General features: G+C 50.3%; 1 long non-coding RNA gene across 2 annotated transcripts in view; it reads left to right on the top strand.

The window, feature by feature from the left end:
* The window catches only part of LOC100847613 (uncharacterized), a 34,519-nt gene extending 21,566 nt beyond the window's left edge, over positions 1–12,953 (top strand). For both annotated transcript variants that reach the window (XR_009494477.1, XR_003034699.2), the window contains exons 2-4: positions 8,175–8,281; positions 10,356–10,411; positions 12,180–12,953. This is a non-coding gene — a long non-coding RNA (uncharacterized lncRNA). The remainder of the gene's footprint in view (positions 1–8,174; positions 8,282–10,355; positions 10,412–12,179) is intronic.
* Positions 12,954–16,012: the final 3,059 nt, after the last annotated feature.

The following is a 16,012-nucleotide window of genomic DNA, read 5'->3' as shown; positions in this document are numbered from 1 at the left end:
GGAGGAGGAGGCAGCCGAAAGGCCGAGGAAAGGAAGCAAGTCCGACTTGGGGAGATCTGTCTGTAAAGGGCCGCAAGCTGGGCCCTGGTGATGGTCTATCCCTTTCCTCACCCCAGCTTCTCTGCCCTAGTCAAGGACGGTCATTCCAGCCCTCTTTTAAAAAGAAAGAAAAGAAAGAAACGGTAAAGAAAAAATCCTTTCTAATTATAAGGCATGTTTCAGCCAGGTGTTCTCGGTTCCAATGACTCAGACCCTGTTGGAACTCCAAGGATCTGTATAATTGGCTTGGACAGACAGAGATGAAGGATGCCACTTCTGGAGGGAGAACGGAGTGGAAGTTCTTTCTCTTGGGGTCCTGCAGAAAATGCCAAAGACAAAACCAGCTGAATTATCGTGTCCATGTAGATCTAGTTGCCTGTTTAAATAAAGCAAGCAGGGAGGGACGAGGGTGGATTGAGTTGGGGGGGCGGGGTACGGAGATCCACGGCCGGCCGGCCCGGAGCGGGCTGACGGGAGGGAAAACGCCTCCCTCTCCCCTTGCGAGAGCAACTCAGGGGCCTCCCTGGCGGGGCTGGGGCGGCGGCGCGCGGGCCGGGCCGGGGCGGGCCGGGGCCGGCGGGAGGAGGGGAGGCGGGGGCGGGCCCTCCCCGGGCGCTGTGAACTTTAGCTGGGCCGCCGCCTGTCAGCCCCAGAAAGCGTTAAAGGTGCAGCAGCCCGCGCCAGCCTCCGCAGCCGCCTTTGTACGCGTGATTTATGACTTCAATCTTGGTTCACCGAGAGTTCACACGGCTTTCGCTGCTGTTGAAGGTTAAAAGATGGTCTTCGCTTGACAAGTGGGACTATTGAAAATTCCTTCTTCTTCGTTTTTTTTTTAAAGAAGAGAAGAGAGAAAAAAAAAATTGGGGAGGGGGAGGGGACAGAGTTGCAGGTGGGGAAAATGGTAAATCAGGAAAGTTTGTCCCTCTAGGATTTTTTTTCCGGAACTAGGATTTGGGGGTATAAGCTGGGGAGGTGCATGGAAAGTAGGAGGAGCTAGGGAACAGATTTTTTTTTTTTGGCCTCTTTGGAGGCCAAAGGAGTGGCATTAAAAGACATACACACACAAACTCGTGCTTCCACAGTTAATTATCTGGATAACTTGAATCACACCTAACTAATCCTCCTCTTGAGACCAAAAACTGGGACCAGGGAAGGAAAGAGCTTGAGGTGGGTGTGTGATGCCCACCCAGTGTGTTTGGCTGACCGTCCACCTTGCCTGTAGCAGTTTTTCAAGGGCACCCTTGTACCACAGATTTGGAAAAGGATACTTTTAGGTTCCAGTTGTCCCAACTCCCTTCAACCTGTAGATTTAGCCTTACGTGCACACTTGAGGTACATGGTGAACTGATGGGAACACTCTAGAACTGGGATTGGAAACCCTTTCTAATACCAGATCTCCTTGTGCACCTCCACCATCTTCTCATTCCTTCTTCCAGTACTTTGAAGGTGGTTCCACATCAGAGATGGTGGTCAAGGATCACCTAAGGATCAAAAGATAAGGCCCCTTTGTGGTCTAAGGCGGTGAATGCTTAAAAGAACCAATCTCTCCTTTTCAGATTCCCTGAGAGAGAGAAGATTCCCTGGAGCTGAGAGTTTCTGAGCAGCTCTTTGAGGTTCCTTTAAGGTTTTTTTTAATCCCCCAAAGTGGGAATTTGGGGTTGTAGGTGTTGGGAAGAGGAGCAGCAGAGAGCTGGGTCTGGTGCTGGGTATGCCTCCCTAGCCCTGTTTAGACCCCACCACTATAACTGGGCTTCCTGGTGGCTCAGATGGTAAACAAGCCTCTTGCAATGCAGATAAACCTGGGTTCGATCCCTGGGTAGAGAAGATACTCTGGAGAAGGGAATGGCTACCCACTCCAGTATTCTTGCCTGGAGAATTCCATGGACAGAGGAGCCTGGGCTACAGTCCATGGGGTTGCACAGAGTGGGACTCGATTGAGCGACTAACACTTTCACCATAATTGATGCCATGTAGAAGTGACTTAGCAGCAGCAGCAGATGTCTTTTCAGGAGGTCAGCCTCTCTAATTCAGAAGCTGGAACTAAGGGCATCCACACTAGAAGGGGTGCTTCCTGTTTCCCTTCCTGCAAAGAGTTGGAGAGGTCTTCTGCCACCCTCTGAGGGCTCCTAAGGCAATCTGCAAGAGAATGGAAGGAAGAAGGAGGAGAGCCAGAAGATAGCCACATCAGTCCCTCCCACACCCCATATATAAACAGTAGAACAGGCAGTACGGAACAGAGGGATTCCAGAAGTCCAGAATCCCAGTTCTCAGGTCTCCCTGGCATGGATGCCCCTCTGGCCTTGGAAGAGCTGGAGGCAGTGTGGTACTATGTTTAGTGGCTTGGGGAGGGAGGGGGGATAGTTGTTGGGAGGAACCAGCCAAGGAAGCTAATGAATGCCTTCCATGTTTGGCTAGGGAAGCAAAGGAATGAACTTAAGGGCCTCTAGGGAAGTGATGGCTGTACTGAAGTCCCCCTCCCATCCCCTCCAACTATGTTCCTCCCTGGGAAATCATTTCAATGGGCTTGTGCTTATCTGCAAGTGGGGAATAATTATAAATTATTAATTCATAATTAAGACTGTTGGTGCTGACCATTGCCCTCCAGTGGGCTCCTTGATTTCCTTCTCCCCTGTGAAGCACAGGGCAGCCTCTGTTAGCCCCTGCCCTCAGAACAAGCAAACTGAGGCCAGCCCCTTGAACTCAGCCTCTATGTGGAATGGTCGCCTCACGGTGCACCGCATAGAGTGTTTATATTCAATAAATCACCTCCCAGGAACTTCAGATTTCAAAGTGCTTTGTAGGCTTGGCTCCTAGAAAGACAGAGTGGGGACTGGACGTGAGACCCCAACAAGAAAAGCATCTTGGCCAACCTTGTGTGGAGAGAGGAACTAAGATGTGCCGGCAGGACTCCCAGGCGCAATGTTCAAGTGGTCTGGGATCAGGGATGGGTGGTCTGCCTCCCCTGCTGGGAGGGGATGATGGCTTCTGTCAGCCCTCTGGGGACCCCTGAAGACACACTGGGCTCCTTTTCCTGACCCCCTTTCCCCCCACCTCACTCCCCTGTAGGAGGCACCACACCCTGGGATGGTTGGGGTGGGGAAGTAGAATCCATCAGTTGTTTCACATCTGTAATGGCCTAGAGAGAAAACTGTCCTGAGGGATAATTTCCCTTTAAATCCCTGCCTGCAGCTCACCTCCCTCTGCACTGAGACAGTTCTCTTCATCCCCTCTTCCTGCCTTTCCCGTCCTCCGGAAATACGATGGGGAGGGTGAGGCAGCTCCCACAGCTGCACCTAGAAAGAGACAGAAGTAGGAAATGAGGAGAGGGGTTCAGACCTCCTACTTCCCTTGACTTGTCCCTCTGTTCCTCAAACTCAGCTTGACACCTTGATAGCAGGGCCCTCCCACCTCCCTCCCCCAACTCTCTCTCAGGGAAAAGAAACCCTCTCTTCCTCCCCGAGGCAAAGGCTGCTGTAAGAACACCACCACTGGGGACCCGGCCCCCATGCATCTCTCCATGCTGTCTGGTCCCAGGTAAGCCAGTGGCCCAGCCAGTGCACATCACCGCTTCCTGCCCCAGTGGAGCTGGTCCACGGAGTCATCTCAGCCACCACCCCAAAGTTCACTCGCTCTTCCTTCAGGCCACCCCAGCGTCTCTGGGTCTCTCTCAAGCCAGGAGGCAGGTAGGAAGCCCATCCAGAGAGTCCTCTGGAGCTGGCAAGTATATTTTAATTTACTGTTTGATGGCAAATAAAGAGACCTTGGGAAAAAAGGGAAGGAGCAACTGTGCCCGGCATCCTCCCCACCGGCCCCTCCTTTGGACATTGGCTTTCTCCACGAAACAGTGCACTGTTGTTCTTGGACAACCATTCCCCACCATCTCTGTTCGAAGGGTTTGAGTTTCACCCTCCGTTCACCCCCATTAATCACCCCAGCAGCTAAACATCACCCAGCCCCCTCTGGCCCTTTCTCTTCTTCTTGCCCTTAGTATTCATGGCGGGCATTCCTCACTGCTTCGGGCCTCACAAAGACCCCTCCTCTGACACAAGTTCCCTCCCCGTCCCAGCCACCCGGTCCTGATGATGGGCTCTGCTCAGCGGTCCTGGTCCTGCTGTTCTCCGACTGCCAGCTCCTTCCCACACCCTCCTTCAGGTACCTCAGCCCTTCCCCACAGACTCTCTCCAGCCTCTCCCACCCACCACCACTCTTTCCTTCATGCCCCATCCACGTGTAGCCCCTCTCTACCCTTTTCCCTTCCTTTTCCCCAATATATTCCCTAGGACCTTCAGATACCAGCTAGGAAACACTTCCCTTCCAGCCTTGAGAAACTGAGTAGCTAAAAGCATGGGTTTTGGATTCAAGTCCCAGCTCTGTCACTGGCTGGTTGTACGACCTTAGGCAGACTGCTTAACCTGTCTTAGATATCCATAAAATGGACATACCCACTGACCTTATGGAACAGTTGTGTGGATCAGATTAAATTTTATTTGCATGGATCCAAGCATTCAGCAGGAGCTTGATAAATGGTGGTTATTAATATCAAGCTTCTTGTAAGGAGGGAAAAGGATGCTCTTCAGATTCCAATAAAAGTGAAGGAATTGCCTCCTCTAGCATCTAAAAGGGAGGGATAACAATGATGGTGTTGTGCAGATAAGCAGCGCCCTACACCAGCAGCCACTCTCTTCTGTTAGCTCTCTAGGGCCACGTCATTTGCCACACATTGGAACTGCCTCTGGAGCTTTAAGAAATACTGATGCCTGGGTCCCACTTCCTGAGATTCTAATTTGGTTGATTTGGAGTAGTGCCCAGGCTTCTGTATTGTTAAGAACCCCTCGGGTGGTGCTAATTTGTAGCCAGGGATTAGGTACAGGCCCTGGGAGAAGAGAGGTGCTAGAAGGCTGCCTGTCCTGCTGCCCTTTTCCTGTGTGTTAACGGGAAGTACAGCAGGAAGGGTACTCAGCCTAGAACTTCTCAACTTGGGGCCCCCTCAGCAGCCACATTGCTTCAGGTGGGATTGGTGGGGGGCTGTCACTCAGGATCGACTTGAGATTGCAGAATTTCAGACTTTGATCCTTTTCATTTCTTACAACTACTGGGATTTAGAAAGGGGCCACTCCAAGAGAAAACAGGGGAATGGACAAATGGACCCCTCCAAGGTTCCTCCCTCATCAGAAAAGTATATGATCCCCAGACCACCAGTGACAGAGGTAGAAGCAGCTAGTGGGGAAAATCTGTAATTACATAGTAAATGGAGTTTCTACCTGGTTGCTACAATAATAGGCCAAGCAATTAGGATACAAGTTTCCAGGATCTTTTCCTATATTTCCAAAAAGACAAATCGCCCCCAGGAACAGAATCTGCATATTGTAATTAACTGATAAATATTTCATGCCTGGCTCAAACTTTCTCCTCTTCTATTTAATGGCCACAAACTTGAGCACAGAGGAAACGGGAAGAGAGAGGGAGGGGAGGGCCAGGAGGCCCCACACTGGCTTTGAGGGAGGGAGAAGCTGTCTCAGTTGCTTCTTTACTTTCCTCCTGTTCTTTTAAGGAAACATTGCTCACCTGAGAAAATCAGGTCCCAGGTGGCAGAAGATGTAACTTGGGCTTCTTGGCCTCAGCCCTGACCTCCCCCAGAAGAGGCCAGTCTCTGGTGACCCTGGGGCGCTGGGAGCTGCCTGCTTTGGAGTCCAAGGGCCCAGTGTTTGAATATAAGCTCAGTTCTGCCATTTATTAACCAGTTGGTTTTTAAGAAATTTACTCAATTTATCTGAAACTCAGTTTCTTCATCTGTAAAACAGGCATAGCAATCTTTTCCTTGTAGGGTTGCCTGTGCCCAGGAGTATTACACCTGATAACTGTTGTTATCAACAGTGACAGTGTATAATGATTAGTCACCCCATTGCATCACATTGCACTGTATCCCTTCCCTTGCCCAACCCCACCCCAATGTTTATGGCACTTAATTGAATGCTTCCTGTGAATGGGGTGAATACCTTACCTCATTTAATCAACACAACATCTCTGTGAAGGGAGTATAGTATTACCTCCATTTATTATCTGTATTATGCAAATAAGGGAACTGGTACCTGTAGCAGTTGAGTTTCTAGCCCAGGGTCACCCCAGGATGGGCTTAAGAGCACAGGCTTTGTGGTCTTTGATAGTTTCAAAGTTGGGCTCTGCTGTTTCATAATAGCTATAGGATGCTGCGGAGTAAGCTACTTAACCTAAGTCTCAGTTTCTTCATCTGTAAATTGGGACTATTCATGGTATCTATCTATGCTCAGTCCCTCAATTGTGTCCAACTCTTTGCAACCCTATGGACTGTGGTCTGCCAGGATCCTCTGTCCATGGGATTTTCCAGGCAGGAATGCTGGAGTGGGTTGCCATTTCCTTCTCCAGGGATTCATGGTACCTACCTGGAAGATAACTGTGGTACTTAAGTGTGAAATTTACAGGCAGTGCCTGACTCGGTACTGGCACTGCTAGGTGCCCAACAAGTATTAGCCATCCTCATTTTGATCCCCATTAGACCAGAAGTGGCCTTCGGCAGTTCAGCCCTGGTGTCTCCTGCTGTTTGGTGGTGCTTGGAGGTTAAGTGTGTGAGGTTCTCCACAAGCCACAGAGCTGCTCTCTCATTAACTCCCCCTCTCTCCCCACACACACTTCAGTACTCAGGACTTGGGAAAAAGGACACTAAACAGATTATGACTCCATTTCGGGAATTAAATCAAAACTCAAGACTAACTCAATTTGGCTTCCTACGAGAGGGAAAGGTTAAAAGGGAGTGAGGAGGCGTCTGGGTGCGCTCTCAGAATGGTAATGGGTTCTGGGTCCTTGCTCCCAGCTCTCAAAAGGGCCCTTGCCTGAGGGGGATACCCTGGGCTGGGGGAGCAGAGGAGCCTTAGAGCTCTAGGTCACCTGGAGTGGCAAGGGGTTGGAAGATGGCCCAGGAACATTTCCCCAAGCAGGATCTTCTCACGGCCCTCAGTCAGCCCAGCCCTTGGCTGAAGGGGATCCCAGGACTGGACAGGACCTTGAGGTGGTCACCTCAGAAGGAATATCTGTGCTGACCTGCTTCTTAAGACCTCGAAGCAACACTGATACTGTAGTGTTTTACGTTCAAATACACTTGTTAGACAGCCCTAAGCACTGTGACCTGTGTTCTTGTATGAACATACAGTCTACATGTGAATATCCGCCCAACTCTCATTCAGCTTCCTGCATTAACCCAGATGATTCTGAGCCACATGAAATAAAAAGTAAAAATCGATTTCTACTTCCGGAAAAGTGATAATTTTCCACAGCATTTCCTCCTTTGCTGCTAACACTCTCTTTCCAGTCTTATAAGGACCATATTTCCTCTCATACAGAAGGGGAAACTGAGGCTCAAGGAGATGGGTAGGTTGAATCACAGAAGCAGTAGATCCAAGGATGAACCCCGCACAGAAACCAGTGCCTTTAGGAGGAGACAGAGCAGGGAAAGCCCCGCTTTGGGTTTCACCTGGAGGTCCCAGGCCTCCCCAAAGTCCAGTGGGATGGGGACAGCGCCGGGGAGCCCGTCGCTGCGGAGGGAGGGACTCAAGGGCTCGCCGAACAGCGGGGCCTCGGGCGAGAGCGTCGCCAGCGCGTCCTCATTCCGCGATTACTGTCAGGGGACCATCCATCAGCGCCGCCCGGGACGCTCGGCCAGACTGCCCGCCGCCCGCCCGGGTCTCTCCAGATCGCATTAGCGTGGGGTGAGGGCGCGCAGCGGCACCGGCTGCTGGGAGAGGGGCGGGCTGGCCACGCTGGGGGGTTGGGGACCTGGGCTCCCGCAGTGGAGCCGCTGCAGGGGCAAGGCGGAGGCTGCTTTAGGGGGTCTTCTTTCCAGTCTCCCGGCTCTGGCGTCTTAAGGTCGAGGAAGGGGGCACTAGAACACGGGAGCGGTGGGGGAGGGGAACCCAGGGCTCCAGGGAGGGGGCAAGGTAGTTTGGGAGACCTCGCTCACTCTTTACCGGTAAAGAGGAAAACGGGAAAGAGTTGGTTGGGGAGGGGAGAGATTGAGATAGGGAAGGGAGTGGATTAAGTGGGAGTTGTTTATTCTTTGCTCAGTGTCTGACTCTTAAGTGACCCCATGGACTGTCGCCCGTCAGGCTCCGCTGTCCATGGGATTTTCCAGGCAAGAATACTGGAGTGGGTTGCCAATTCCTTCTCCAGGGATCTTCCCAACCCAGGGATGGAACTCAAGTCTCCTGCGTTGGTAGGTGGATTCTTTACCACTGAGCTACCTGGGAAGCCCGGTTAAGTGGAAGACAGGGACTTAAAAGGGGAGAAAATCGAGGAAGCAGAGAGAATGGACGAGGAACAGATACGCAGGGGTGAAAAAAACCTTGGAAATAATCTAGCGCAGCCCCCTCATTCTACAGAGGGAGAAAGTGAGGCCAAGAGTTTGGCCAGCTCTCCCATAGCCTTCCCTGCTCAGTTTGTCCTCTGGGGATGGGCAAACCTCACTAATTGCCATAAGATCAAAATCAGCGGGCTTGAGGTTGGATATGAAGAAGTACTTCCTGGTCCCACAGTCTGGAACCACTTTTTTTGGCTGAGACTCTAAAGCAGCTGTCCTTCCCTGAGTGTGAAGTTGGCACCATCTGCCAGGGAAAGACTTGTCCACTGCAGTCAGATTCCCTGGTCTGCCTGTATAAGCCTTGGTGCTGACATACTGGGGGGCTCCAGAGAGCCTGGTTCCTATCCATGGGGCTTGTGCTCTAGACATGGATAAACTCCCATCTCTCTGGCCTCCTCTCCCGTCCCTGCCAGCTCTGCAATATCATGGAATCCCTGAATCCTTGGCAGCCCTCAGATCATCTCATCCTTCCTCCTGCCTCTGGACTGTATCTGAGTGGTTCCTGCTAACCCACCCCAGCCTCTCTCCTTCAACCTGTTTCCTGACAATCAGAAGTCCCCCCTTATGTCTCAACTTGATCCCTCCACCCCTGTGGTCCTTCATCATCACTTTGGTGGGATTTTGTCATGACCAGGACTGAAACAGAACATTCTTTCTACAAGCAAACGCTCCTCCTTTCCAGGGGTACCCAACTCTTTTGAGAGCTCTGGAAACTTCTCTTTCCTCTCGCTGAAACCAGCTCCTATATGTGCTGAGGTAGGGATTGTCTTTTGAGAAGAGTTCATCTTTCTCCACAGCCCAGGTTACACTCAGAGGAAGGAAAATGTGAGGGAGTTTCCAATTCCAGCCTCTGCCTCTGAGTCCGGCCCCTGAAGAGGCCTGGGGCTCAGTAGAGGTGATAAATGAACAGAGCTGGGACAGGGGCAGATTCTCTGTACCCCCTTTCCAGCCCAAACCCCCAGCGACAGGGCCCCTACAGGACAAGAGAGACTTTAGAGTCTTTAGACTCCCAGTCTAAAGGCCATAGATAAATTTCAGCATTACTCCTTCTTGTGGACAAAGGGATGCCCTCAGGACTTGTTTAGTTGCTAAGTTGTGTCTGACTCTTCCAAGTGGAAAAGCCTGGGAAAGAGGTTGTTTTTGCAGCCGCTGTTGCTTTATTCAGAGGAGGATGTCAGCCTCACCCCAGGAGCAGTGCTGGAAGCTGAGAGTTTGGGAGTATAGAGTGAATTCTTCCAAGGGCACGCTAGTCAAGGGGGTTGAAACGCCCAGGCCAGAAAACCATCCAAGGAAGGAAGCCATGGCAATAACTCTGTCTCTGCGCTAACTCCACATACATTGTCTCATGTGATCCTCAGTGCCGGGTGCAGCACCTGGCACAGAAAATATGCTTGTTGTACAAATGGATTCATGAAGAGCCCTGGGAGGAAGGTCACGATCCTCAATTATAGATGAAGAAACAGAGGCACACAAAGGTTAAATGACTTGCTCAAGGTCATGTGTCTCATTGGGGCAGGGCCAGATTTCAGGGGAGAGCTACTTTTGTGGTCGAGGGTGCTGGAGAAGAGGAAGGCAGGAAGGGAGGGATAAACGATCAGACACCAGACTGGGGAGGGGAACAGAGGAGAGCTGCATAAAGAGATGACTCCCTGGACAAAGATGACATTTCAGACCATGCAGCTTTAGAATTATCTCACTGAAGGCTGACTGGTAGCATACACACAGCCCTGCGCATAACATGGAGAGGTCGAGGGGGAGACTGGGCCATTAAAGACCAAGAGAGGGAGTTGACACTGACAGTCTGGACACATGACCCCTTAATGCCCCTCAGTGCTGTAGCAGTCTCACTTCCCTGGATCTGTTCTTGTTATTGTTACTATTGTTGTCATTGCTTCTGTCTGATTTTAATTATCTTATTTTTTTCAAATAGGAAATACATATACATGGTTGAGAACTCAAAAGGCATCAAAAGTTATACAGTGACAAGTAAGTCTCCCTGCCACATGCTCAGGACCGCCAGGCCACCCAGGTCCTCTCTCCATTCTAAACACAGCAACCACTGGCTTGTAGAACCCTCCAAAGATATTTTCTCCTTCTCCTGGCTTGTACCCTAAAGTTGCCAGAAAGCTGAGCTGAGCACAGTGGTTTGGGAGAAAGGGGTAAAGGGACACACCTGGATTGGTGCATCTGGGAGGACCAAGTACCTTCACTTCCCCCCACCCCACCCTGCTGAGATGACTGCATGCCTTGGGAGCTTAGAAGCCTTGCAGGTGAGAGGGAGGGGTTAGGGGTCCCAGCTGAGGCAGGAGCCCTTTCCAGGGCTCTAAGTGCCCACTCTGCCATCCCAGGAGCCTCAGTGTTCACCTGGCTGAGGCATCACCCAGTTGGGTCCTGCTCAGGTTCTCCAGAGAGCCAGTCTCCATACCTTCCCTCTCCTACCCGTTGCACTGTTGGGAAGTCTTCCTGGATGTCTAACTCCAATTCCTTTTACTTTTGGTGCAGCTCATGGTTTTGGCTTCTGCCCTCAGTGGAGATGGAACGTCCTCTTTGAGATGATGACTTGATTCCCTCCCTCCATGAACATACACAATAACATACACCCTCCCCCACCTTGAAGACCTCTGAATTCCCATCCACCCATAATTTCCAATCACTTCGTTCTTGCCTGGCACGTCCCTTTGGTATTATTATCCCAAAGTGCTTCTTGGTCACTGAGGTGATGAAATTCCAACATAAAGTCAAATCTTCCACCAGATTCAGGGAGTAGATCCAGGCTAGTCTTTTTGCCAACAGAACCCCCCAGCTTTAGTGATGGCCCAGCGCAACTCTTGCACTTGTGTGCATCACCTTGACCCTCCCCTCTGGCTCTGGGCCTCGTTCATGGCCTGCAGTGTGATGAGGCATAAGTGGAGCCCATCCTAGGGTGGCTTCTCCTGCCTTCCCTCCAAATCTCATCTTTTGTGTTTACTCATTAAGCAGTTATTATTACTGAGCACTAGTCTAGGTTCTTGGGATACACTGGTGACCCAAAGAGAGAAAGACACCTATCCAGGCCAAGTTTACATTTTAGCAGGGTGAGACAGATAATAAACAATACATTTATTAGATAAGTAAATTCTATTATATATTAGGTGGGAGTTATTACCGAAAAAAATAAATCAGAGAAAGAGGGATCAAGATGAAGGGGAAGTCTGCAATTTTAAATATTTTAGTCAAGGATGTCTCACTGAGAATATAGTATTTGAATAAAGACCTAGAGATGAGGATGTAAGTTAGTCCTGCAACTATGTTGGGGAACAGAATTCCAAGCAGAGGGAACAGCTGATGCAAAGGCCCTGGGGCAGGTATGTGCCAGGCAAGTTTCTGGAACCTGGAGGCCAGTGAACAAGGAGGAGAGGGGGAAAGGATGGTATCAGAGAGGTAATGAGGGGGCCTGGTGACATAGGGCCTTGAAGGCTATCTTAAGGAGTTTGATTTTTATTCTGAATGGAAAGGACAGATATGACTGAACTGACATTTTAAATACGCCTTCTGTCTTTTGTGTTGAGAATGGATTGCAGGGGTGGAGGGTGGGTCAAGATGCAGGGAGACCTGTTGAAAGGTTCTGGCACTAATCCAGGTGTGAGATGAGTGGCTCGGACCAGGGTGGCAGCAGCCAACGTGGTGAGAAGGGCCCAGATTCTGAATCTAGTGACAGTTTTCCCTTCCTCGACTTCCATCCTCTGCTCTCTTCATGTTCTCTCTTCTTTTCTAGGTTGTATGTTTTCTTTTGCCTTGAAGACTGAGAGCTCCCTGGGGGCGGAGCTCAGTGCCCGTCCCCGGATCTGCCCAGCATCTAGGTGTGAAGGTCAGCAGGCCCCAGGGCTGCCCAGGAAGAGGCTGGTGAGCAGGGCAGTCCGGCAGCCCTCCTCGGTCCCAGGCTCCCTGAGCCGAGGGGAGGAGGCTGCTGACTCTAAAGAGGATGTGATGGACAGTTATTGAAGACACTCAGCTGGGGGCTCCACTCCAGTCTTAATCTGAGCCGCCCTCGAGGAAATCATAACCAGCTCTTAAAAACATGTTAAGACCAAAGCTAGTGTGTGTGTTTTTGAGCAGCGCTTCAGACAGCTGCTTAATACTGGGGCCCTCTGGGCCTTTGATTTCTCCACCCTTCGCCTGGCCCTCTCCCCCCATCTGGCTGGTGTTTATCGGCCAAGACATTGTTTAAATCACACTCATTTCCTATAAACATTTCACTTGAAATGCCATCCACTGCTCCAGAAATTCATCTATCACCAGCTCAGGACTGTACTTGAGGAGCCTCGGGGTGATGGCTCCCCACCTCTTCCTCCTGTCCCCCATCATCCCTCCTCCCCTGACCCATATTCTCAGGTTTCACGCCCTAAGAACAACTTCCCCTCAGTGTAACCGTGCACTTAGTGCCAGGATTATTTATAACAGTTGAGATGGCAACAGGCTACAGGGAACAGCCCAGCCCATGGACACTGTCTCTTACAAAGCTCAATAAATGGACTTGGATCACTGTTTACCACCTGGTGTCTCAGTCTCCTCTGTGTTCCCTGCTGGCTTCAGGGGGATATGGGGGGATGGGGGAAGAGGGGCCTGGGCCAGGTCAAGGCTGTCCTCAGAGTTTAAGGTTCTTATAAGCCAGGCCCCAAAGAAAGCGAACCCTTGTTCTCTCTCTGTCTCCTGCCTCTCATTTCGGGCCTCAGGTGAGTTCTCCTCTCAGAACTGAGCCGCTCTTAAGGGTGTGTTCTCCAGCAGGGAGCCCACTGCCTGCCCAGGAGTTAAACTTGTTTTTATTGTTCAGTCGCTAAGTCGTGTCCAACTCACTGCAACTCCATGGACTGCAGCACTCCAGGCTCCCCTGTCAAACTGGGGAAGGCATCTAATCTTAAATGGAATGGGGTGTGGGAGATTCTGGGGTCTCCTTCCAAGGAAAACTTTGAAATGGCTCAACTCGAGCTAGAGTGGAGGCAGGGGGATGGATGAATTCACTTCCTAAAGACAGAAAGCTTCCTGACTGACTTCCTCCCCCTCAGCCATAACAATTCACTAGTTGCCCTAATTTGAAGGCACTCATGTTAGGGCTGGAGGACCCTAACCCATTGAATGGCTCCTCTCCCAATCTCATTCATTTGGTTAGAGTCACCTGAAGGAAAAGCGTCATCAGCTCTCCTCGTCCTTCCCGAAGGCCTGATCCAACCCCTCCCCAGACACTGGGGTACCTCCAACTCCTTCCCTTCACACCTGTGACCACTTGCTGTGCTGGGGAGGCCCCCAGCTGAGTTCCAGGGAGAGCCCAGGTGAGAAATTTCTAGAAGGTAGGGAGGGATTCAGGGTTAAACCCAAGGTGGGGCAGGCAGGGGAGCAACCCTCGTCTTTGGGGGTCAAGTAGCACCCCTTTACAAGCCAAATGAAGAAAAAAGGTTCTAAAGGGAACACATGACTCCATAAAATAAAGGGACATAATTGGGAGCGATATCTAATTTATCTATTGAATGCCTCCTACGTACTCTTTTATCACTTAGATGGACAGAATATAATTGGTGTGCTGAACGCCATCAATCTCAGGGCCTGGGCTTCCTGTGCTGGCTACACCTATTACTGTCAGATTATGACACTGTAATACCAAGATCAATGACATTTTAAATGTGCTTCAGTTATGGGCAATTGCTGACAATAAAAACAGTGACAAATTGATGAAACTTGGGCAGCGATGATCTGGTGTCAAAAATAAACCATAAATAATCTGCTTTCCAAACTGGGAGAGGTGCCTGGGACACCAGCTTAAGGGGGAAAGGCCCAGGGAGAGCAGAGCCCCCCTCCACAACATCTTGGCCACTCAGGAAGCCACACCTGCTTTGGCAAACTCCCTGAAGGCCAGACTGTGAGGGCCTGATGGGGAGATGCAAAGGATGCAAAGGTTGTCTTGGGTTGAAGCCTGGGGTCCCTTCAGAGAGAGTCCCCATCACTTGGACTTTGGGAAGTGCCCCTGTGTGGCTGCCAAGTCAGGGGCCCCCTTTAACGGGAGTCAAGACACCCTCGAGCGGTCTTGTGGGATCCTGCCCACACTAAGGGATTGTTGGTCAAATCACAGAGTCAGACTTAGTCAATGTTAAACCTGGTGGAGACTTTGAGAATCTCTCTTGGCAAACGGTCTGGCTTTGTCCTGAGGGCTGGCTGGCAGAGGGAGGTTCAGTGTCTTTCCTCAGAGAGGCCTGCATTCGGGTGTGTTCTGGGCGCCTGGCACCAGTGTGGCAGGAATGAGTTAGAGGCATGTTCCTTTTGGGATCATGGAGTAGACATGGGAAAAGAACGTGGTAAAAACAGACCAAGCCCCCCTGCTCAAAACCATGATGTGTCTCCTTCTCTGGTTTTGACTAATGTTAAAGGTTTCTCAGTGAAAGGCAGCTCTAGGCCTGCAACCAGCAGAGCTATTCAAGGGCGCATTAAGGCAGACCCTTCTCCAGTTCCTTATTTTTAAGGGATTTATCTTTTATTATTTCGCTCTCACATTTCCCCCTCATTTTAATAATCACAATTTCTTCGTATGGATACTACCGCTGATACTATGACAAGGTTTAATATTGGAGAGCATTTATTGAGCAACTACTGCATGCCAAACTCTGTCCTGAGTTTTTTACAGATATGGTTTTTAAGCCCCATAGCAGTCCTTTGAGGTGAAAGACATTTTCCACATTTAGAGGCTTAGAGATTTGGTGTCTTCCAGAGAGTCACCAAAGGAAGAAAGGAGCAAGAAAGGAATCTAAGATACAGACTCCAAGACTCACCTTTGTTTTTTTTTCACTATCCTTTTCACAAACCATTTCATCCCATTTTATAGATGAGGACCCCGAAGCTAAGAGGCTCCCTCAAGAACCTAGCTAGTCAGGGCAGAGCTGGACCTAAACCCGGCTTTTCTGACTCCTGTACTAAACCTCTGCTCTTCCCAGGTGTCCCACAGCTGTCTCCTTCCTCAGGAGACTGCTACTCACTTGTCCAGGTGCTGCAGCCTGAAGGTGGCAAGTGGCCACGGTCTGCTCGATTCCAAGCAAGCAGTGGTTGAATCTTCACTCTGCCACTTGACAGCTCTGTGACCTTAGACAAGTCACTTCACCTCTCTGAGTTTCAGGTGGTTTGAGAATTTAAATGACATAATCCATATAAAGCATTTGGCACCAGAGCCTGGTGCATAGTAAGTGCTCACTAAATGTAATCATTAGAGCTATAACCTGGGACAGTGGCAGGGAGTGTGACAAATGAAAAATCAAATTGAGAAGGGACTTCCTGGGGGAGCAGGGCACACACGGAAGCATTTCTCACCTGGGGTATAGAAGCCACTTGGTGGGAGTACCACAGGATACATGAGAAGCCTCTCTGAGGGCCACAGAGGTTATGTGATGGCAAATATCATTTTTATATGAAGACATAAAGACATAAAAAATATACTATGAAAAAAACATATATATACTCTGTAATAGAATGCAAAAATTGCATGATTTTAAAGCTAAAATTTAAAGCATCAAAAGAATTTGGTCCTTGGTGAGGGCCCTTCAAGCTAAGCCCCCAGGCCATGCATGTGTG

The sequence above is a fragment of the Bos taurus genome, chromosome 5, assembly GCF_002263795.3.
Source record: "Bos taurus isolate L1 Dominette 01449 registration number 42190680 breed Hereford chromosome 5, ARS-UCD2.0, whole genome shotgun sequence".
NCBI classification, from domain to species: domain Eukaryota; kingdom Metazoa; phylum Chordata; class Mammalia; order Artiodactyla; family Bovidae; genus Bos; species Bos taurus.
This window is presented reverse-complemented; position numbering and strand designations above follow the sequence as displayed.